This window comes from Mus caroli, unplaced genomic scaffold, assembly GCF_978045245.1.
Source record: "Mus caroli unplaced genomic scaffold, Mus_caroli_1 scaffold_13, whole genome shotgun sequence".
Taxonomy (NCBI): domain Eukaryota; kingdom Metazoa; phylum Chordata; class Mammalia; order Rodentia; family Muridae; genus Mus; species Mus caroli.
The window spans coordinates 4,392,911-4,417,473 of record NW_028227268.1 but is presented as its reverse complement, the minus strand read 5'-3'; the positions used below and the strand labels follow the sequence as shown (position 1 = coordinate 4,417,473).

Genomic DNA, 24,563 nt, shown 5'->3' with positions numbered 1-24,563 from the left:
AGGCAAAACACTCGTGCACATAAATGTTTAAAAAGCAGCAAAACTTTGAAAAGCAGAGAAAGGCTAGAAAGTGATGCTGGACTACACATCTCAAGAGCTGCTCCCCGCCGGGCGTGGTGGCGCACGCCTTTAATCCCAGCACTCGGGAGGCAGAGGCAGGCGGATTTCTGAGTTCGAGGCCAGCCTGGTCTACAAAGTGAGTTCCAGGACAGCCAGGGCTATACAGAGAAACCCTGTCTCGAAAAACCAAAAAAAAAAAAAAAAGAAAAAAAGAGCTGCTCCCCAAGAGAGCTGCTTCCTCTAGCTGGGCCCCACCTCATAAAGGTTTTGCAACCTCCCAAAACAAAACAGCACCAGCAGCTAAGACCAGAGTGGGAATCTAGACCAGATTCTCAAAGAGAACCTTCTGTGAGAGGTCAGGAGCCCCAGCCTGCTGCACACTCCCAGACAGCTGCACCCCTCCAAACATGCATTCCCCATCTGCCCATAGAGTAGAAAGGTGATGTCCACCCTACTGAGACAAGAAGATGGGTGTCTGATAGGGGAAACAGTAACTCCATCGCAACCACTGGCCTCTCACGGGGACTCAGCCCCATCCGTACCCAGTTGAAGGCAGCTGAGCACCCACCCTGAAGGTGGGGATCCCTCAGGGCCAGCAGATCCTGCCAAACATACTAAGCTGGGTCCTGCTGCCCAGCACCATGGTAAGACAGAGACCGGTACACCCATCACTGCTCCCACTGTGGAGGTCAGCTCCCCACAGGGCAGAGGAAGCTCCTGTCCTCCTGCCCTGTCAGGAGCAGGGCTGACACCTGCAAGCCTTGCTCATCAGGAGGTTCCCCTATAAGCTTTCTCTCACCTCCTTGTGATAGGTCTTCCCCTCTTGCAATCCTGGAGCTCAGCTGGCATCTTTAAACTAGCCTTGGGGGCAACAGGAGGAAATGGCTGCTGGGCCTCCCCCAGGCTGTGGGTTCCTATTCCTAAGGTTGCTGCCCGGAAAGACCCAGTCCAGAGAAGGTTTCGATCATGCTGACAGGGGACGGGGGCTATCGGGGAGTGGTGATCCAGGAGAGAGGCTTCACATGAAAAGAAAGGATAACTGCGCATGTTCAGTTGTTCTAGGAATAAGAGAGGGCCTTCGGGACATCCCAGAGCTGCCCCAATCTTTGAGTTTCCTTGACCCCAGACTTTCAGACTAGGGACACCTGCATTGCCAAAGGAGGAATGGTTCAGCAACTGGCCAAGAACATTCCAGAATAAGGCTTTGCATTTCCACCTGCCAATAGCTTGCTTCCCAGGAGGTCCCTAGAGGGTGAGCTCAGCCCCCAACAGCTATTGGGTAGGTTGAGGGGTGCTGGCTACTTTAAGGACCTGGCTGGTCCTGCCTTGGGAGAGAGCTCTTCAGTGTGTTCTGTAGGAGGCCCCTGTTCCCCACATCTGATAGTGGGTGACTTGTTGGTGGAGTCCAGAAGTCGTTCACAATTCCTGGCAGAGAGCAGTGTGCTCTCAAGCCTTGGCTTTGGCGTTGGGCAGACAGGGCTGCACCTGTGTGGGATAAGTGAAAGGGTCAACGGGACAGGTTGAGTGCCTTCCCCATCTCCCTCCATAGCCTCTCTCCACTGCCTATCCCCTCTCCATAGCATTCTCCCTCCTAACCACTGCCCTCCCTATCCTCAATCGCACAGCATCTTCCTAATGCCCTCCTAACACATCCCCAGTCCATAGTCACTCCTGCCCATCCCCCACCAGGACTTCTCTCCTACTACCCCCCACCCCCAACCCATCTACCTCACTCCCAACCTCCGCAGTCTCTCCTCACTGCCTACCCACTCCTTACCTATCTCTCCTCCATATCGTAGTCCTCACCGACCACCCTATCTCGCCACCCCACACCTGCCATGCAGCAAACACCATACCCAAGCACGAGCTTCACCCAGAGGAGGGACCCAGCCTGTATCTGTTTACTAGGCAGCCTGGGAAAGAGTTGTCTTTGAGGATTTCCTGTCCCAGATCCTCTCACCCCTCTACCCTTGTCTCTCCTGACCCTGCACCCTGTGCCCCTCTCTCAGAAGTCCCTGTCTGTCTAAGGAATGGTGCCACACTGGGTCTCCCAACATCTCTTAGCTTAACTAAAGCAATCCAACCCCAATAGACATCCCCAGAGGCCAAGCTTGGTAGGCTTTCTTCCCAGGTGACTCTTAAGTTGTGTCAAGTTGGGAATCAAAGCCGACCATCACAGTTATTCCCCAGGGTCTTAGCTTTGGTACATTAGTTATCTGTGAGGGTCACTTGGTTGTGTAACACCCTGGTGTCCTGGTCTCACCCTGGATCCTTGACCTACTAACAGCCATGAGGAGGCATCCTGATTGTCTGTTTCTGAAGGGTCACCGAAGGTTCTGGTGCACAGTTCCATGAGAACCTCTGACAGCAGAGATGGAAGGGGCGCCCACGGCAGGCGGGATACAGGCGTCACAGACAACCTGCCAGCTTTGACCCTGGGGGAGAGAAAGGCCAGGTTTTCAGTGATTTAGAACACAATAGGCAATCCTTGGGATGAGGGGTTCCCCGCCTGAAAAGACAGCCAACACCCATGGCAGAAGAAGCTACTGGCCCTCTCCCTCTTTCAGACTCACAGCTAGGGGTAGGACTCGGAGGGTAGGACTCGGACTTAGGTTTTGGAACCCAGTTCTCTGAATAGCCCTAATGTCACCCTAAGGGACACCAGAAGGCTGAGCACCTCCTAGTCAAACCCTCTCTTGCATCGGCTGCAAGGCCTTGGTGGAATAGATGCACAAGGCTGCACGTGTCTTGCATGAGCATACACAAGGCTGCATGCGTGTTGCATGTGCACAGCCCATGTCTACGTCAAGGAATCCAGCCAGGTAGGTACCAGGATCTCTCTTTTGGATTCATGGTCCCTTTCATACAGATTTCCTCAGCTCCTCCTTCCATTCTCCCATGTTGCCCCGCTGAGTCCCAGCACCTACCCTGGGCTGGCACTGCTCAGAGTTGGTGCTCGGTAGCTGTTCGGACAATGAAACAAACATCTTCACACAGGCACACCCACCAGCAGCCAACTCTGTAGGCACAGGCTCCATCTACCAGTCCCTCCATATCTTGAGGCCGGGGCATTCCTCCTGCTCTGGCCACACTACCTCTTACCCTTCTCTCTGCAGCTGCTCAGCACCCAGGCTACCCTCCACAGTGAACCCCCCCCAGGCTACCCTCCACAGTGAACCCCCCCAGGCTACCCTCCACAGTGAACCCCCCCAGGCTACCCTCCACAGTGAACCCCCCAGGCTACCCTCCACAGTGAACCCCCAGGTTACCTTTCACAGTGAACCCCCCCAGGCTACCCTCCACAGTGAACCCCCCAGGCTACCCTCCACAGTGAATCCCCCAGGCTACCCTCCACAGTGAACCCCCCAGGCTACCCTCCACAGTGAACCCCCCCCAGGCTACCCTCCAAGTGAATCCATTTGACCTGTTGACAGATTTACCCATGGGACGTTTAAAAAATGACTATTTACATGCTTCTAAAATGTCAGGGTTTTTAAAAGACATTCTGGAACCTTCCTTTTCCTCTCTCTCTCTGAGTTCTACCAATCCGGCAGTCTGCCTCCAGGTTTCTGCGGAACCAAGGATCCCATTTCATACCCTACTCAGAATGTATAGTTTACGTGAAGGTCACCTGCTTTGGGGACCTTCCAGGGCCTACCTCAGTTTCATCTGTGAAATGGGAGAATAACAACCCCAGCAGGCTGTTCCTTGTGGGGAGTCAATGACCTGCAAGTATCATTGTGAACGACTTGGAGCAGAGCTCGCCTGTGGTGTCCGCCATTATGATTGTCACCGTCATTTTATGTGTGCAAGGAAAGAGATGTTAAGAGCCGGACATGAGAGGTGGCAACAGACAGATTCCCCAGAGCTCACTGGCCCGCTGCTCTAGCCGATTTAGCGAGCTCTGGGTCTGAGAGAGAACCTGCCTGCCTCAAACACTAAGGTGGAATCAGAGTGGAGAAGACACCTCATGTTACTGCTGACCTCCCTCCGCATGAGCACTTGCATGTGTCCGTACACCAGCACATAAATTAGTACACATATATTTATACAAAAAAAAAAAAAAGGAAATGATGTTAAGAAATACAGTTCTGTGCTGTAGCCAATCGTAGTTGCCCTGCTGGTCACCTCCCTCCCTTACAAAAACCCCTCCAGGGCTCACAGTGTCCCTCAGCTTTCCAACTACTGCTGGCTGGAGGTCTATGCTCGCGACCTCCACCCAGCCAGCCACTTATCCAACATCACCAGAGGAGAAGAGGGTCAACAGAACCACTCCCCCACACACACACCCCAAAACCCCATGTGGCCCCAAATCAATTCAATTTGGCAGAACCAGCTTACATCTGAGTCCAGTAGTAGCCCGTGGTTTCAGGGCAAAATGCAAATGATAAATTCTGGAATTCACAGCACCCGAGATGGCTTTCCAAGAGCAGGGAGCTTTCTCTCTGCAGGAAGCAGCGGCTGTGTTGGCATCGCACCCTTGATTGTGGGGACGGTGTTATTGCAGGTGTCTTATCTCGTTCAACATTATTATTTCTCGAGGATAAGACAGCAAAGCAAGCGGAGGAGCTATCAGGCAACCCGCACTCTGTATTCACAGGCGAAAACCTCCTAGGACTTGTAAAAAGCGACCAGATTTGTAGGGTGGGGACAGGTTTAAAAAGGGGGGTGGGGGGAACCGGCCAGCAATGGGAGCCAAATATTTCATTTGGGAGGAAAATATTTCATTTTGTGTGTGGTTAAGGGAGGAACCAAGTTCAAAAAATGCCTTCTTTCTCCCCCTCTTTCTCTCTTCCTTTCTCTTGCCCCCCTTCTCTCCCAATATCCTACACACACACACACACACACACACACACACACACACACACAAATCATGTTTCTGTGTTTCGTGCTGACTGATGCTATTCCTTATGGCTTTCAGAGCAAGAGAAGTCACCAGGGCTTCATCTGTTATGTTTATTCCAACAGAAATAAATCTCTGCCTTCACTTGGCCCAGGCTGGCTGGGGAATTCAGCTGGCCACACCCCCTACCACACTGGTCACCCCCCCCCAACACCTCCCTGTGGGTAAGCCCAGTAGAATGGACCAAGACACACTTTGGCCTTATTGATCACCAGGCTGCTTCATTACCTCTGTGGGCCATAGATCAATAAGCTCACAGCAGCATAATAGACTTTTTAAGAAAATCAATTAGGCAGAATTTTTTTTTTTACAGCATTGAGTCTGCACAGCCCTTGTATGGGTGTGTGGTTTAAAGTGTGCAGCACAGCTCCCTCCGAGAGCTGTCTCATAATGAGTGGGGCCAAGGCCAAGCTGAAAAGCACACAGGCAGTAACAGAGACTGGCCGAACTTGAGGCTGAAGAGAAGTCTCAGGGAAAGGACGGAACCAACCACGGCATAGCCTTGTTAGAGATCTGTGAGTAACCCCACCGGCCACCCTGCCTGATCCCTGAACATCCTTTTGTGGACAAAAAAAATCTGCAAGCGTGCGTCCTTCGTCTTGAATTTTCGTCTTCGTTTTAAAGACATGGAGCTGAAGCTTCTTAGAAAGCTCAGACCGCTGTCTGAATTTCCCATTCAGAAAGCAGAAGGAAGCTGGGCGGGCATAAACACGAAATACGACCAGGCTGTGGCTGTCCACATTTGGCCCTGTGCCTCACAGGCCCCTTCCCTGAGCCTGCAGAGACGCACCTGGGGCTCTGGCAAGCCAGGCCCAGGCTTCGTATAGAGACGGGGAAGGCTTCTGACACCTGCAACACCCAACAACTGGCTACAAACATTTGGGGGTAGATGCAAATATACGTATGTGGGAGGGGTGCGTATGTGTGCAAGTGTACACAAGCATTTAAGTGTAAGTGCACGAGGAGGCCAGAGGACCACCTCCAGTGTCATTCCCCGGGCACCTTCCATTTTGTTAAGACAAGGTCTCTCACTTGTCTGGAAATCTGCTAAGTAGACAGGGCTCCTAGTCAGAAGCCCCAGGAATCCTCCTGCCTCCACCCTGCCAGCATTGGGGTTACAGGTGTGAGACACCCCAGCTGGCTTCCTACCTGGGACCTGGGTGTCCGACCTCAGGTCCTTGTGCTTGCAAGGCAAGTGCTGAACTGGCCGAGCTGTGTCCCCAGATCCCGTGCTTGGCGGCTCACAGACCCAAAAGTGAACCCAAAAGGTGGAGGTGCACAGAGTACCCCAAGGGATGCTCAGAGGCTCTCAGCTGGGGGGACCCCTATAATTTCCTCTGCTTCAGTCTCCTCTCTGCTTTCTTCCTGGCCTGCCACGATCATGGATTACGCACCTTTTAAAGGAGGGGGAGAAAGAACCAATTCTCTTCTCCCTTCTAACAAGTCTGAGATAAACCACTCAAACAGCTGTGATGACGCGGTGTGGAGCCCAGCAAGAGAGGAGCCAGAAGTCCACAGCTCTGCCCAACTCAGAGAACCACGGATCCCAGCCTGTGTAGAATAAATAACAAAGTCGTAAACTCCACCGAGAAGCCGAGCGTTGACATTTAAAATTCTCTCTCTGCTTTGTTCTCCTGGTTCATGTCATCAGAATACTGGGGTGGAATCTTAGCTGTAATTTATGTCCGTTCGAGGTGGATCTAATTCACCGGCATTTCCTCCCGTCTGTGTCTGGCTGTCCTGAGCCTGTCCTTAGGTAACTTGGGCTCTCTTTCGAGACTCCCTTCCTGCCTCAATCCTGGGCAAAATGAAGAGTTTGATTATTTGTTTGTGTGTTTGTGTGTGTGGTGTGCGTATGTGTATATATATGTCTGTGTGGTGTGTGCGTGGTGTGTGGTGTGCATGTCTGTATGTGTGTGTTGTGGTGTGTGTATGTGTATATATGTGTGTTTATAAGTGTGTGGGTGCAGTGTATGTATGTGTGGTGTGTGTGTATGTGTGTGGTGTGTGTATGTGTATGGTGTGTGTATGTGTATGGTGTGTGTATGTGTATGTATGTGTGTATGTTTGTGTGTGTATGTGTGTGGTATGTGTATCTGTATAAGTGTATGGTGTGTGTATGTATATATGTGGAAAGTATGTTTGTACATGTATGTGTGTGTGTGTACGTGTGTGTGTGTCTGTGCCCCTAACATGTGGAGGTCAGAGGTCCACCTCAGCCTCAGTTGTCACTTTTTAGTGCTGTTCACCTTGTGTTTTGAAAAAGCATCTCTTTCTGGACTGGAACTCATCAGGTGGGCTGGGCTGGCAAGTGAGGAAGACCTAGGGACCTGGCTATCTCAGCCTTCCCAGTCCTGGGACTGCAAGCACGTGCCACCATGCCCGGCATCTTTGCACCAGTGCTGGGGATTCAACTCTGGTCCTCAGGCTTGCAGCTGAGCAAGCCCAGCTCGCTGCTGTGGGCGTGGCCTGTGCTTTGTGTTTTCTCTGGTTAGCCCTCCCCTCCTTTTCCTCCCACACCCGTTTGTTTCCCTTGGAATTTAAAACCTGGATTGCACTGAGAATCCTAATTTCTCCCTGCAAGGATTAAGATAATAATAATAATAATAATAATAATAATCTGAAAGGTCCCAGTGGAGCTGCCTGGAGACCAGAGTTTGTCTTAAACTGGAGTAATACCCCATCACTCCTTGCTGGTGTGAGAGACAAATGGCTGTTGGCCTTGATCCTTGACCTCCCTCCAGAGGGCAGTGTAGGGGAATCTCCTGGGATCCTGGGATACATGCCCACTTTAGGGAAAGGAAAATGTTAGAAAGACATACAAATGGAGGTCTTCTAGGTCCAGTGATTTGGAGGTGACTACCTCCAAGGTGCATGGATGACTTACACTCCCATGCTGTGGTCAAACCCTCTGAGCAAGATAATGAATAAAAGAAGTAATTAGGCTCCCTGTTTCAGGGTGTTGGAGTCTCTGGATGGAGGAACAAAGGTAGGGCAGCAGGAACAGCTGAGAGCTCACATCTTGATCCGCAAGCAGAAGGAAGCAAAGACCTCAAGCCCTGCCGTAATGATACACACCCTCCAACAAGGTTCAACCCCTGATGCTTCCCAAACAGTTCCCAAAACTGGGGTCCATGTATTCAAATATCTGAGCCGGGGGGTGGGGGGGCACTCTCATTCAAACCACCAGAGTCTTTAGTCCCAACAGTCTTCATGGTAACTAGAAAGAATCTCAGCCACACACTGAATAAACCATCCAAAGATTTGTACTGAACCACTCAGATTTCATGCCAGCCACATGGACAATGGTTTCTGAGACTCTATGGATCTCCACAAAAGAAAAAAACAGCAGCCTCCCCTAATAAGCAAGGTGAAACAAGACATCCCTCTGTGTAGCCTGTTGGTGCAGTCCTCTAGAGAACTCTAAGATTTTTTTTTTTACAGTACCTTACTATGTATCCCTGGCTGACCTAGAGTTCACTGTGTAGACCAGGATGGCCTCAAACTCATAAAGATATGCCTGCCTCTACCTCTTGGGTGCCAGGATTAAAGGCCCGCACCACTACACCTGGTGAGAACTCTTAACCTGTACTGCTCGGAGAAGGATTCAAGTAGACAAGGCATCATTCATTGACTATACACAGGAGCTTCTATGTGCTTTGAGTTCCTCTAAGGAACTATACCCAGCTTAGCCAGGACAAAGGTTTGTTTTCCAGGGGCCTATATTCTGTTGAGTGAGACTAATAATCCAAGACCCAGGCTCCCAGCAAAGGATGTCTAACTCACTGCTCAACTCCACCCCACCCCAGCTAGAGAACTTCCCTGAAGGTAACTTGTGTTGGACAGTTTCCTGGTACTGTAACAAAGTATCTGTGGCTAGGTAACTATAAAGAGAAACTTACTTAGCTCACACATGTATTCCATCTCTCCATGTATTCCAGGCTGGTCTTGAACTCACTGCTGTCTCGGCTGAGTACTGAGAGACTGAAAGGCCAATACTGTATCAGCTGCCCTGGGAAGGGCTTCTGGACCACATGACCTCATGGCGGAGGCCAACATGGTGGACTATGTGAAAGAAGAGGTTCTGGGCTGGAGAGATGGCTCTGTGGTTAAGAACACTGACTGCTCTTCCAGAGGTCATGAGTTCAATTCCCAGCAACCATATGGTGGCTCACAACCATCTGTAATGGGATCGAATGCCTTCTGATGTGTCTGAAGACAGTGACAGTGTGCTCACATTCATGAAATAAATAAATTAATTAAAAAAAAAAGGTTCCATGTGGAGACAAGGTCAGAGCATGGGAAACACACACATAGACACAACACACACACACACATACACACACATGAACACCAAGCCCCACTTCCCAACATCATCAGAATGAGAACCAAGCTTCCAACACATGAGCCATTGGAGGGCACCCTCAAACCATGTCCAAACCATAGCCCACTCCAGAACTTATATCATTTTCTATCAGGTTCAAAGAGATGCATGCGTGGCAGGGGTGGGGGATGGCTTAGTCTGTAAACTGGTTGCTACGTAAGCATGAGAGTCTGAGTTCTGATCCCCAGCATCACCCATGTAAAAAGCCAGAGATAGTCATATATATCTATTACTCCAATGTCTGGAAGACAGACAAATCTCAAAGATCACTGGCCAGCCAGCCTAGCTGAATCAGTGTGCTTCAGGTTCATGAAGACAATACATGTTAAAAAAAAACAAAAACAAAAAAGGTGTGGAGCACGGTCGTTTGCACAAGGAATGTCTTCCATTGGCTCATGTATTTGTATATTTAGTCTCCAGCAGGTAGCACTGCTTAGAGGAGGTTCTGGAACTTTCAGAATATGGGGCCTTGCTGGAGACAGAGGTGGGCTTTGAGGGCCTATAGCCTTGCACAGTTGGTTCTCTCTCTTTACTAGTATTAGATGTAACCTCACAGCCTCTTGCTCTGACCACAGATGCTATACCTCCCTAGCATTGTAAACTCTCCCTCTGGAACCATACATAACACAAGAAACTGGATTAAAGGGTTGCAGCATCAGGAAGGTCAAAACACTGGCCTATACTGTGTTTTCACCTCTGTTTTTTTACCTCTGAGGTGGAAACAGTCTGTTCTTGAGGTAAACAACTCAAAATATATTCAGGAAGTTCCTGAAACTAACAAGATTCCCTAGGCCCCGCCTTGCCAGAGTAAACAATGAAAGCTGAGCTTCCCACTCAGAGGAAGGGAAGCTGAGCTGGAAAGAAGGAAGACTCTTGAGAGCAGACTAGCAACCCAGAAGAAGCAGGAACCAGCCAAGCTGCCAAAAAGAGGTTTAAAATAGAGTAACTTAGAAAGGACACTCTCGGGCTGGAGAGATGGCTCAGTGGGTAAGAGCACCCGACTGCTCTTCCGAAGGTCCAGAGTTCTAATCCCAGCAACCACATGGTGGCTCACAACCATCCGTAACGAGATCTGGCGCCCTCTTCTGGGGTGTCTGAAGACAGCTACAGTGTACTTACATGTAATAAATAAATAAATCTTAAAAAAAAAAAAAAAAAAAAAAAAAAGAAAGGACACTCTCGCCAGGCAGTGGTGGCACACACCTTTAATCCCAGCACTTAGGAGGCGGAGGCAGGCAGATTTCTGAGTTCGAGGCCAGCCTGGTCTACAGAGTGAGTTCCAGGATAGCCAGGACCACACAGAGAAACCCCGTCTCAAAAAAAAAAAAAAAAAAAACCCAAAACAAAAATGAAAGGAAGGAAGGAAGGAAGGAAGGAAGGAAGGAAGGAAGGAAGGAAGGAAGGAAAAAAGAAAGGAACACTCTCCAATCTGTTGAGGCTGTGCATTGAAACCTGGTTTCCCAGCTGTTGTGGGACTTGGTAACACAGCTGTCTTTGAGCCAGTTCTGCCCCCGTAAGTAACTCCTCTCCCGTACTCTTGTAGGTAACCCCAGTAAGACCCATTGGTTCATCGAGATGGACTTTTGTGATATCCGTACTTTATGGGGTTGTAGGATCTCTATCTGGGGTGAGCAGATATGTATGTTGCATCTCCCCAAGATAAATTTTGTCGAACAACTGCCTTTTTACACAACGAGATGATTGAGCAAAGGTCCCAAAGAAATAGGGCACCCACTTCTACTACCCCAAGCTGCTGCTTATATGAAAAAGAGAACCTTGCATATATGATTAAAGTTGACGATCTGGGGTTGGAGAAATGGCCCAGGGATTAAGGGTGCATACTACCCCTGCAGAGGACTTGAGTTTGGTTTGCACACATTGGGCAGCTCACAGTTGCCTGTAACTCTAGCTCAAGGGGATCAAATGCCCTCTTCTGGAACTCAAGGGCACCTACACTCCTCATGCATGTGTGTACACAATTAAAACTAAATTTTAAAAAATTAAGTTGAGGATTGGGTGTTGGGAGGTTACCCAGCATCACAGAAAGTTCTCCTATAGATTCTTATGGAAAGGGCACGTGGAGAACCTTAAGGGTAGACTCGGTGCCATCAAAAACAAAAAACAAAAAAACAAAACAAAGCAAAACCCTTGAGATCTTAGTAGAGATAGAGGATGGAGTCACGAGCCAAGGAAGGCAGGCAAAAAGAGATCAAGACTTGCCCTGGAGTGTCAGGGATGATAAAACCTGATTTCTTCCTTCCGAGAGCCGGGCAATGGTTTAGATTCTCACCCAGCATGCACAAGTGTTAAGTTAAAATCCTAGCCCACTTCCAAGAAGCACCCTAGCCTTTAGAACCAGGAGATAATCCATCCCCCAAGCTTTCGATAATCCGATCCATCAGCTGTAGGAGCTCATACAGCAGTGATGCGGGCCACACTCCATCTCTCCTTGATTTGTGATTCTTAACAATGATTTTAATAGAAGAATAAATTCTCATTTAAAGAATCAAATTCAATAAAACATTTCATGCGTGCACTAAAATTTGCATTTACAAAACATAAATATTTCTCGCCACAGTCCGTGCTGTTTCATTGTTTTAAAGTTGAAACAGAAATAAAAGCTCTGTGTGTTCCTACAGATTGATGGGATCAGAGCCAAGCTCTGCTTCTTGGATGATACCAGCCAGCACTGTGCCATCGTAGCTCACTTCCACAGGGCTGGCTAAAGGTTGGGGAATGGGAGTCTGCAGGGAAGACTCCCAGTGGGAAGGGGAGGCTACAGAGACACCTGGGGACTGAGGGAAAGCCTCTAGCTACATAGACTAAAGGTCCTGAGTTCAATCCCAGGAGCCCATGTACAAAGGATGCAGCAGTACACATCTGTAATTCAACATGCCTACAGCAAGACACAAGACAGAAAGGACAGCTGCCAGACATCTCTGGGGCCAGCTCAGGGTACACAGCACACTGGCAAAAACAAGACCCTTCTTCACTAACGTGGAAGGGGAGAACCGATGCCTGAAAGTTATCCTCTGACTTCCGTCTGTACACCAGAGTATGCTCATGCCTGGACATGCCTGGACACACACACACACACACACACACACACACGTGTCAAATGCACACATAAATAAATAAATTCTCTGTTTTTTGAGAAAGGGTCTCTAGGGAAGTGGGGGGGCGCTATGGGGGACTTTTGGGATAGCATTGGAAATGTAATTGAGGAAAATATGTAATAAAAAATATTAAAAATTAAAAAAAAAAAGAGAAAGGGTCTCACAGCCTAGAACTTGCTACAGAGACCAGGCTGCCCTGGAATCCATAGAGATCCACCTGCTTCTGCCTCCCCAGTGTTGAGATAAATGGAGTAAGCCGTCACCATGCCTGGCTATTTTGTTTTATTTGTCTGTGTGTGTGTGTTTTGTGGATTTGTATATGTATGTTTGTGTGAATATGTGTTTTTCTGTGTGAATGTGCATATGTGTGTGTGTATGTGTGTGTGCACACGGGCATGTATGTCCACATGGGTTAGTGTGTACATGTGTGTATGTGTGTGTGTGGGGGGGGCATAGGTGCCCATGGAGCCCAGAAGAGAGTGTCAGATTCCAGAGTTACAGGCAGTTTTGAGTCTCCCAGGAGGAGTGCTGGGAACCAAATTTTGGTCCTTTGCAAGAGCAGCAAGTGCTCTTAATCATAGCGCCGTCTTTCCAACCTCAACAAATTGTTTTTGGGGCAAGCAGGGCAATGCCAAACAGTGTCAGACTGTAAGAAGTCGCTTTCCAGACGAATGCAGGCAGCCATCCTGGTGTCAGGGGCCAAGATACATCATTTTAAAGTGTGCTAATTCGAAGCTTACACATACATTAGGCCTCTACAAGGACACAACATGTTTCAGTGTGTAAACAACTGGTGTCAATCAGACGTGTTTGGTATTTAGGTGTGTGGTGTTTAATAGAAAGCCGTGGCTTCCCATGCGTTTTATTATTTTCAAAGTTGCTCTGGGTACTGGGTGTTCCCATTGCTGGCATGTGGTGTGGACAGCTCCCATGCCTATCCCTGTACCACACTGGTTTCTCGATGTCCAGGAAGAAGGAAGGGCGTTCTCTTGGCTCAGAAGCTAAGCTTTCCTCTGGCCCTTGGTTGCCAGGGGCCCAGGGGGAACATCCAGGGGACAGTGGTAGGTCTCTGGTGGCCACAATGAAAGAATGTGTGGGCACCAGGCCAGAGGAAGAGGTAATTCCACGAAAAGGCCCAAGCCCTTCCTGAGAAGAAAGCATCAGGGACCCTTCCTCTGCCCTACACAGGGCAACCTGCAAGGGAGCGAGCAATGGGAAGGATCAGCTGATCTCCCGGCAGATGGACCGCAGTGCAGCCCCTTCTTCCCGGAGCACCCAGCCTGCTGAGCCTAGCCTAGGGATATCAGGAAGATATCCCTGCAGAGGTTACCAATTCTTAGATCTGCCCCCCACAGGCCTCCCCTCTAAAGGAACAGGCCTCAACCCAGGACTCCTGTCATGGGACACATGCCTCTGACTGATCCTGCAAATTGGAGCATCTGATGTCTCCAGGCATGTGCCTGGCCTGTGGAAAGATGAAGTCACCAGGAAGCAGAAACAGTTGACAGCAGGCTGCTCTGCCGGGCATCAGCACCTGGCTCTTCCCTCTGCAGAATGCACATCATGTCATGATCCCTCCCCCCACAACCCCTCCCCCCACAACCCCTCTCCCAGCCCCAGGGCTCCAGACTGCAGGTGCTACCTCCCAGGGTAAGAAACAGGGAGGTGCCGGTGCCAGTGGGCTTCCTGAGCTGGGAGCCTGCAGGGCTACAGGATGCGTGGGCAAGGCTTGCCAGCAAGCAGCATGCACACCGTGCCTGCCCAGGAAAGCCAGTTATGATACTAAGTCTTCAGCTCACACACACTCCCTCTAAGACAAAGGCTTCTTGATACAATCAAATGGCTTCCTACCTTGTCATTATCCTGAACCCCTTCCCCAAGCCCCATCCCACCCCTCCTATGGGAGGGGGTTTTGCATACCTTTTGTGCTTTTACATTTCTCTCTCTCTTCCCGCCCCTCCCCCCAACTTTGGTCCTCTGGCTTCACCCACTGAGTCACCTTGACAAGCTTTGGCCTCTTTAGTTTGATTTAAGAAAAAGGTCTCCATATATAAGTCAGGCTGCCCTGGAACTCACTATGTGGACAGGCCACAAACTCAGCGATCCTCTCTCCCCAGTGCTGAAATCATAGGCAAGAGACGCCACGCCAGGCACCAGGCGACACTTTGGGCTTTTACCAGAAGCTTTCTGGAGAGGTAAAGACTTTCAGTAGTGCCCCTTGGGGAGTCACGTAAAGGCTTTAGGGGATACTCCAGGGGTCACCTGGGCCAGCACTTCATTCTGAATTGGGCTGGAGTGGGAACTGGAGCAGTGGGATGGGGGAGCAGTGGGCAGGAGTACCTCCCACCCTGTCGGAATGCAAATCACCGGCAGGGAGATGGATGATCCTGCAGGACAGCTCGCAGGGTTCCCAGTGGGAGACATTTGTCATTTCCACTCTCCTGCAAGTTCCCCGCCTCTGTCATCCCTCCTCCCCTCCCTCCCATCCAGGTAGCTCCACTGGGCACAGGTGCCTGAGACAAACAAAGGCCGCTCCCTGCCCCCACCTCCTCCTGTCTGAAGGGATGATGTCTGGCCTGGTGCCACCGTAGATGTGGGCTGCCCAAGCTGTGCACAGAACAGCCTCTCTCAGGCATCAGGCAATGGCCCTTTGTCTCCCGCAGGGATAATTCGAAACCTCATACCTCTTTCCTCTGTGGGCTTCCCTGCTAATTGGCAAGTGTGTGCTCTGCGGCCATGCAGCTAAGATTTTCCATGATGTCAGCAGAGCGCCAAGATGCCTGGATTCACCCATCAGGCCTAGAGCGGGGGAACTGTCAGCCTGGTTGTGTTCCAGCGAGAATTAGCATGCCGCTTGGCCCCCTCCTGCTGCCGCTGCTGTAGAAATGGCTGGTGAAGGGAGAGCCAGATGAATCTCTCCATCCCTGAGACTGTGACATTGCCAAAAAATACAACACAACCATCATCCAGTCCTCTCCTTTCCTGGGTTCCTCACCTCTCTCAGAGGATAGAGAACAACACAAAGGGAACAGGACTCAAGTGTTCCAGACCCAGTGCCAGGAAGTTGCAATCTATAAAGACAGAATGGGAGCCCTTTCTCAGTCCTGGGGAGCAGCTCTGCCTGCCCAACTGCCTTCCATGTTTGGAGTGGATTCCCCAGTGATGGTGACTGGGCTGGTGCATCTTGCCTCCCTTCTCTGCCCACAGCCTGCTCCACAAGCATTTCCCCCATTGAATTAAGAACTCCCTGTGGGATTGAGGTAGGGCAGAAAGATAGAAAAAATAAATAAAAGGGACAGGAGGAGAGAAGAAGCCCCAGGGAACAAGTTTGCCTTTCCTGTTGAAAGTCAAGAAATTTCAACTTGTATCTTCAAGATGGCTCAGCAGGTAAAGATGCTGGCCTCCAAGCCTGAAGGCCTGAGTTTGATCTCGGGGTCCCACAGAGGGTCAGAGAGAGGACTGGCTCCCACAAAGTACACTCTGACCTCCACATGTATGCTGTGGCACATATGCACATATGCATAAATTAATAAATCAATAGATGTAATTTTAAATGAGAAAAGAAACTTCACCATAACTGATAAACCCAAAATTACCTATAGAGAGAAGCCCAAAGACTTCTCAACCACGGATGTTAAAAATAACAAATAGGGGCTGGTGAGATGGCTCAGTGGTTATAGAGCACAGACTGCTCATCCAGAGAACCTGGGTTCAGTTTCCAGCATGGACATGGCAGCTCACAGCTGTCTGTAACTTCAAAAAAGATCTGACAACCTCATACAGACTTTCAGGCAGGCAGAACACCAATATATACTTTTAAGAAGAAGGAGGAGGAGCCGGGCAGCGATGGCACACCCCTTTAATCCCAGCACTTGGGAGGCAGAGGCTGGCAGATTTCTGAGTTCGAGGCCAGCCTGGTCTACAGAGTGAGTTCCAGGACAGTAAGGGCTACACAGAGAAACCCTATCAAAAAAAAAAAAAAAAAAAAGAGGAGGAGGAGAAAAAGAAATGAGGACCACAAAGTTGCCCTCTGACTGCCAAACCAGACCAGTGATGTATCCACACCACACACAGCACACACAGCAACAAGTACAACTTTAAAAACTGTTCGGTTTAAAAAATAAACTATGCCTACTAAGGGCCACAAAGTTTACAGCCTTCTGTTTAACACACCAGGGTGCCTCTCTTCTCCAAACCAAACAATGCGCTACAGAAAACTTTATAATTCCATTTCCAAAGAAATTAGTGTGGGTGGGGTGGGGTGGGGTGTGTAAGCATTTTCATGTAGATGCCCCAAAAGGCCAGACAAGTGCTTCGGATCACCTGAAGTTGACAATATTAAGCCCCCTTGGGGAGGTTAAAGTGCAAAGGCAGTGAGTGGGTGCTCTAAACCTCTGAGCCAGCACACCAGCTCTCCAAAAGTAATTCTTTAAGATAAAATAAGTAAGCTACGTCATATATTTAAATGTTGCTTTTGTTGTTGTTGTTTGTTTGTTTGTTTCCAGACAGGGTTTCTCTGTGTAGCCCTGGCTGTCCTGGAAATCACTCTGTAGACCAGGCTGGCCTCGAACTCAGAAATCTGCCTGCCTCTGCCTCCCATGTGCTGGGATTAAAGGTGTATAACACCACTGCTGGCTTATAAGGCCCTTTTAAAGACACATATCTTGAGGGATCTGTTGAGAAGCACACACCCATGGCGTGGAGCTTTGCTGTGCCCTTAAATCTAAGGCACAGGCTGGTCTTTAACTCTGCTCAATCAACTGGCTTTGCTCCCTGTTGGCTTCTCCCTTTTGGCTTGTCCTCAAATACTTTTCTGCGGTAAAAGGAAGGATCTGGCTCTATCTTTGTGGTGTCCCTAAGGGGGAAGGAGATTTCTCAGGCTGCCAGCAGGCCCACTGAGCTGTGTGTCCCTGCTACCCTAACAAAACCAACACACGCTCAATTCTGGACAGACTTAAAACTCTTTGCCAGTGTTAAGGCTGAATTGCCATCTTGGTGTTGAAAATAAATTTCTCTCACTGGCCTTATTTCCCTCACACGTTTACTGCCATCACTTCGAAGTCTTTTCTTGAATATTTGCTAGGTGGCAGCTCTGGATCACAACGGTTCTTATTGAGTCATGGGCTGCAGATGAGTCGCACCCTGGGCTGACCCATGGCTCTGTTGACTGGCTAGCCATAACCAAGAGCTCCCAGAAACAAAGGCCCCAAGTCTAGTCACCAGTATCCACATAAAAGCTGGTTCAGCCGTGTGTGCCTGTAATCCCAGCCTTCCCCGGATCTGTCTAGCCAAACTGGTGAGCTCTAGGCTCAGTGAGGGACTCTGTCTCAAAAAATAAGGTGGAACGTAATTGAGGAAGAAGACATCCATTGTTGACATTTGGTTTCCACAAGCTCGCATATGTGCAAGTGCATATACTCATCTGCATATATGCACACACAGGAACGTATATATGCATGGGGGAGGGAGGAGAAAGGAAAGGCTCCAGACCCAGCCTGTGTGCCACTTCAGGAGCTTGGCTCTGTTCCACCCTCATGTTCTATCTCCTGCCTTCGTCAGCCTCCGGCAGAGGCAGATGCCTGGGGAAGGAAGCATTAAGCCCTTCCTGACTGTATCTCCCCTTTCGCCAATAAATAGCCCAAGACCCAGAATCTATGAAGACTCTGAGTTTATTCACTTCTCTCTTTCGAGGTTTGTCTCTTCCCAACATGGGACTCTTCTGCTGGGGAGAAGGCCTGCCCCACCCTCTCTGTCACATCTCTTACCTGCCCCAGCTCTCTGTGGCCCATCCCAGGTTCCTCTTCAACCTGATGAAGCCTCCCCCTGCTAACATCCATGGTCCTGCTCCCATGCTTTCCTCCAGATGACTGTCAGCTCAGTGGCCCAAAGAGAGATGGACCAGGTTGCACTGTGAGAGGGGAGCGTCCGTGAGGGCAGGTGTTTGAGAATCATTGTAATTAGCTGGAGTGAATCCATGAACTGGAAGCATAAAAGCGAAGTGAGCTTTGAATTGTTTGTTGTGTACTTAAAGGGGTCATTGGAGAAGAGAACACAGGGGCATGTTCTTGCTTTCTTCAGGATTTCTACCTGGTTAATACTTTCTTGGGTATATTTATATGTGCATGCAGACACACATACACATACATACACACACAGTCACACATACAAGCATACTCACACCTACACACTCATATACTCACACAGTCACACACACAATCACACACAACATACTCACACACACATACAGTCATACACACCACACTCATACACACATACCACACTCACACACGGTCACACACACCATACTCACACATACACACATACTCACACACATATTCACACGCACTCACGAACACACACAGCCACACACACCACTCTCACACACATCACACTCACTCATACATATTCACAAACACATACACACCACACTCACACATAAATACACACACGGTTATACACACACAATACATACATTCACACATAGTCATATACACACCACACTCACAAACACACACACACACACTCATACACACCACACTCACAAGCACACACTCACACTACAGTCACAGATACATACACACAGTCACACACATACCACATTCATACATACACACACACTCACATACTCACATACACACTCACACATTCCCTCTGTCTCACACTCACATACAAACACTCAGCACACATACCCCTTTGCTGTCAGTAATGTCTGTCTCTCTCACACATTCAAGGCTGCCCTGAGGCAGTCTTGTCTACAAAGGGGAAATGGGGTGCCACAAACACAGGCTGGAAGAGTCTGGCTTTTACCTTCTTTTGCTCAGATATCGGCCTTAGGATCTTTCTGTCCCAGAATTGTATGGGGAGGGAGGGTTTGGGGGAACATGGCTTCTCAGGGGACATACCCATTCAAGAATGGCTACTTGCCTCTGACCACCCCAGGGAAAGGCATATCCATGAACTTGCTGTCCCAACACCTTCCTTAGCTGACGAGAAGGATGGGGGCAGATGCACACCATTTGAGTCAGGCTCCACAAAATGCCCAGTCATTTTGTTCCTTCCCCAGTTCTGGGGGCAGGAAGGAGTCTGGGTCTATAGTGGTTGGGAGACTTTGGGAGGCTTTGTAAAGTCCCTCTGGCCAAGCACCTGCTTACAGCTTCCTCTTAGACCCTGATGCACTGAGGAGGCAGGGTCTGTGGTGAGCAGAGGCCTAGGGAGTGAAGGGCAGGGGGGAGGTCAGCTAGCTCTCACCCACTCTTAGCCTAGAACTCACCCCAAGGAAGGAAAGCCAGAAAAGAACTTTTCTGGGAACGCCTACCCAGTGTGTCCTTGACATTGGCAGTCTTGCTTTAGGATGAGGCTGGGAATCTGGGGGGTGACCACCTGGCCTACCCTGAGCCCACACATTGTCACGCACAGTCAAGATTGTCCTCGTATGCCCTCTGTGTCTCTTCCTTCTCACACTCTCTCACTCGGCCCAAGCCGTGGAAACAGAAGAGGGCCAGGGAGGGAGTCAAGGGCAAGACAGCTTACATGTTCTTGGAATGCCTGTTAGACCAGAAACCTGCTTCTCTTGTTTGCCACAGAGCCAGCAAGGACCTCTGGCTCTCCAGTCCTGCGTTAAGATCGAAGTGATGTAGACTTCTGAGCTGGGCTGAGACCCCAGGGATTGGAGGATCAGGCGTTGGTAGAGGACAAGTCCTCCTTACAGCCCAGCCTGGACAGACTCAGAGCCTGGAACTTAAGCCGATGACCTTGCCTTTTAGCATGACCAGGGAAGAGCAGCCAACTCTCAGCCCTGCCACCCTGCAGTTCCCTCCCTCTCTTCCTTTATCTACACAGCATCTCAGTCTAGAGCAAGACCCACAGTTGGAGGCAGGCACATTCTCTCAGTGATGTAAGCTATGTGCCTGCTTGTCCCTAAGCCATGGAGGGAAACGCACCACAAACGAGCTTACCCTTCATCTCTCTCTATTCTTGTCTTCTTGTCTTCTTCTTCTTCTTTTTTTTTTTTTTCGAGACAGGGTTTCTCTGTGTAGCCCCGGCTGTCCTGGAACTCACTCTGTAGACCAGGCTGGCCTCGAACTCAGAAATCCGCCTGCCTCTGCCTCCCAAGTGCTAGGATTAGTCTTTTTTTCTTCTTTTACGTTGTGCATGTGAACATGCACTCTCATCTGCGTGCGGGTGCATGTGCTGGGGATGTGCATGTGCACACATGTGTCTGTGGAGGACTGCCTCAGGCGTCACTGTCTGAGGCATTATCCGGTTCCTTTCAGACAGAGTCTCTTGTCGGCCTGGAGCTCACTAATTAGGGAAGCCTGGCTGGCCAGTGAGCTTCAAGGTTTCCGTCTCCGCTTTGTCAGCACTGAGATTACAAGTGGAAACTGTCACCCAACAAGTTAATGTGCGTTCTGGGTCTCGAACTCTGGTCCTTGTGATTTTTAATTAATATCTATTTATTTTTTATTTTGTGCGTACGGATGTTTGCCTGCATTTATGAATAAGAACCACGTGTGGGCAGTAGGCCTGTAAGCTGGAAAGGGGCATAAGAACTCTCAGAACTGGAGTTACAAATGGTTGTGAGGTACCATGTGGTGCTGGGTCCTCTGTAAGAACAAGTGCTCTTTAACAGCTGAGCCAGCTCTCCGGCCCAGACTCATGGCTGAGAGTCACTCCCATGGAGCCCCACATCAGTGCAGCTGCAGCCCAGGATGCCAGCTCTCCAGCCCAGACTCATGGCTGAGAGTCAGTCCCATGGAGCCCCACATCAGTGCAGCTGCAGCCCAGGATGCCAGCTCTCCAGCCCAGACTCATGGCTGAGAGTCACTCCCATGGAGCCGCACATCAGTGCAGCTGCAGCCCAGGATGCCAGCTCTCCAGCCCAGACTCATGGCTGAGAGTCACTCCCATGGAGCCGCACATCAGTACAGCTGCAGCCCAGGATGCAGCTTCCTGGTCTTTATCTCCTCACTGAGGGCCCAGAGTTCAAGACAAATGAATGAGATCCTTTGACAAGTGCCATTGTAGTCTAGGGAAAGTATCTGAGCTTCAGGTTCTCAGTTAGGCTTATATGGTTATTGGCTGAATTTGCAGGTCCAAAATCTAGGAGAGCATCCTATCTCATCTCTGGTGCTTCTTAAATACCCTATTCCGAAGCCTAGCTTCTCAGGCCTTGCGTTCTTCCTGCCTCTCACACTTCCTTCATCTTATGGAGCACACACCAGGTCTCTACCATTGAGTGACACTGGGAAGAAAATCCATCCTCTCTGTACTTGGACAATCCATTTGCTCCCCATTCTCCCCACCAAATGCATAGCTCTGGTCCCAGCCAACTAGGCGATACTCAGTTTGTAGCAAAGGCTTTGCAGATAAGAGAGGAGCTGAAGCCAGATGAAGTCTACAGAGAGTTCCAGGATAGTCAGGGCTCTACATACTCTCTCTCTCTCTCTCATACACATACACACACAGAGGCAGACAGAGAGACAGAGACAAAGGGAGAGACAGAGACAGGAGAGGGGGAGAGAGAAACAGACAGACAGACAGACAAGCAGACAGAGACAGAAGTGTATAGAGAGACAGAGACAGAAAGAAAGGCAGAAAGAGAGGGAGAGAGAAAGGGAGAAAGAAACAGACAGACAGAGACAGAAAGGGACAGAGAGACAGAGACAGAAAGAGAGGTAGATAGAGAGGGAGAGAGAAACAGACAGACAGAGACAGAGGGGAACACAGAGACAGAGACAGAGAGAGGAAAGAGAGAGAGACAGAGAGAGGGGAGAGCCATCTTTCCAAGCCACCCCCCCCCTCCCCCACCCAGCCTCCACCCCACCCCCCCCCCCGCCTCCGAGCTGAGCGGCTAGTAGGTCGTCACTACACATGCAGCCTGCTTTGTGGCATTCTCATGCATGGGAGGTCCCCCGCTGCTCTCAAATGCCTTAGAAAGCAGAATTTTATCATCGCCATCCTGGGAGAGAAAAGGGTAGGCAGCTACTCTGGGCTTCTGGAGACCACTGGTGGGGTGGGGTTGTGAGGGAGGGACCACACATGGGTCCCAGGATATGAAAGTCAAGTTCTGTCTGCTGAGGCTGCTGCTCCCCAGGAGTGGGCACTCAGACGGCAGGATGTGCCTGCAGGAAACAGGGGTTATTCTGCTAAATGCAAGTGAGCCACTGTTTCCTAAGGGTTCTCAGCATCCCTTGGAGCTTAAGCCAAGTGTTCACTGCATTCTAACACTGTGAGGAACAGGAGGGAGAAAAGGAGAGGAACAGCAGACGAAGCCTAGGCCAGGAGAGGGAGAGGGGCAGGGGGGCACTTGAAAATGCACGTCCTCTCTGTAAATGAAGGAGCATCCTCACCCTCAAACCACGTTTATCAGGGGCTAAAGGGTTGGCTCAATTTGTGAAGTCCCTTCTGAGAAGCAAGAAGACCTGCATCTGGGTCCCCAGAACTCTCATTCTAAAGGGAGATGGAGAGATGGCTCAGGGTTAAGAGCACTGGTTGCTCTTGCAGAGGACCTGGGCTCAATTCCCAGTTTCACAAGGTAGCTCACAATGATTTGTAACTCTGGCTCTAGAGGATCTGATGCCTTCTTCTGACCTCCATGGGCAGGTGGTGCACAGATGCGCACACCCAGGGACACACACATACAAAAAAAAAAAAAAAAAAATATATATATATATATATATATATACATATGTATATGTATATGTATGTGCATATGTATATAGTCAGATTCTGGGATAGGCTAGCCAGCAGGGTGAGCTTCAGGTTCAGTGAGAGACCCTGGCACAAAAGGATGATCAGAGAACATCTACCTGCCCCCTGAGATGCCCTTGAGCTCCCAGGGAAGTCTCCTCCCTCCACCTCCAATTTCCCAGGATATGGAACACTGGGCTACAGGGCAGAACCCAGCTTTCCCCGCAGGTTCCTGGGATGTGAGCTCTGTCATCAGGCTAGTGCAATGCAGCAAATGCTTGTACCGCCCTAGTTTCTACACCGTTAACCACTCCAATTCACAGAAAGCAAAATTTGTAGTCACAATTTTAATTTATTTGCAGGGCTTGTTTGTCTATGTGTTTGTTTTCTGAGACAGGGTTTCCTTGTGTGACCCTGACGGTCCGGTTCTGGAACTTGTTCTATAGACCAGGCTGGGTTTGAACTCGGAGATCCCCCTGCCTCTGCTGGGATTAAAGGCATACGCTACCACCACCTGCCAGTTTATTACAGTTTCATGTATCTAAGCCAGTAAGATGGCTCAGCAGGGAAAATAGCGGTGTTTTCTGCCATCCTGAGTTCAATCCCAAGAATTCACATGGTGGAAAGAGAAAACTGATTCCTTGCAAGTTGTCCTTTGTCTTCCACATTCAAACCTTAGCATGCCTCTGTCTGTCTCTCTGTGTCTGTGTCTGTCTCTCTGTCTCTCTCTGTCTGTCTCTGTCTCTCTCTCACGCGCACGCGCACACACACACACACATTTTTTACAATTACTTTTAAAGTCTTCGGGGTCTGTTTCCCAGTGTACTTTCCCAGCAGGTTGGTGGGTTGTTTTATTTTATTATTATTATTTCTTTCTCCAGTAGCAATTAACCTGACAAACCTCTGCTCCCTTGCTCTCCATGTAGATGAACCACTTCAGACATCACCAGATAAGCTTGGTACTTTGCATTTCTGAGCTTCTGAGAGAAGGCTGCTTTTTCAGAAGCGGGCGGAACAATGGGGCTCATTTTAACTGCACAATCTTAGTAATTAGAGAGAAGAGGTCCCCCAGGTAACTGCTGAGAAAGGTCCCTTAATTTGACCCTCTTTCACACAGTCCAATTTTCAATAAAACCAGACACTTCACCTCATCCCTCAGGAGACCGGCTCCGAGTCTGTAAAGCCCAGATCTTGCTGGGGCTCAGTCAGTTGGAAGGCCTCCCTCCCAATCCCCTCACATCAAACCAGCCCTCCCAGCCTCTGCTGTGACTGGCCCCCATGGCAATATCAGTCAAGTGCAGCCTCTTCTCCCCCCTCCCATGGCACCGTCATTATTATTTTTGATGATCTGCTCAAACCTTCTACTCCTACTGTCAGTGGAAATGCGAGGCAGCAGTCGACGGTTTATTCA

General features: G+C 49.6%; 1 long non-coding RNA gene across 1 annotated transcript; it reads right to left on the bottom strand.

Annotated features, from left to right (window-relative positions):
* Window positions 1–314: 314 nt before the first annotated feature.
* On the bottom strand, window positions 315–15,309 carry LOC115032321 (uncharacterized). The gene is made up of 4 exons (XR_003837974.1): window positions 15,148–15,309; window positions 6,358–6,514; window positions 2,324–2,495; window positions 315–1,545 (listed from the first exon to the last, which is right to left on the bottom strand). It is a non-coding gene; the product is annotated as an uncharacterized LOC115032321 (long non-coding RNA).
* Window positions 15,310–24,563: the final 9,254 nt, after the last annotated feature.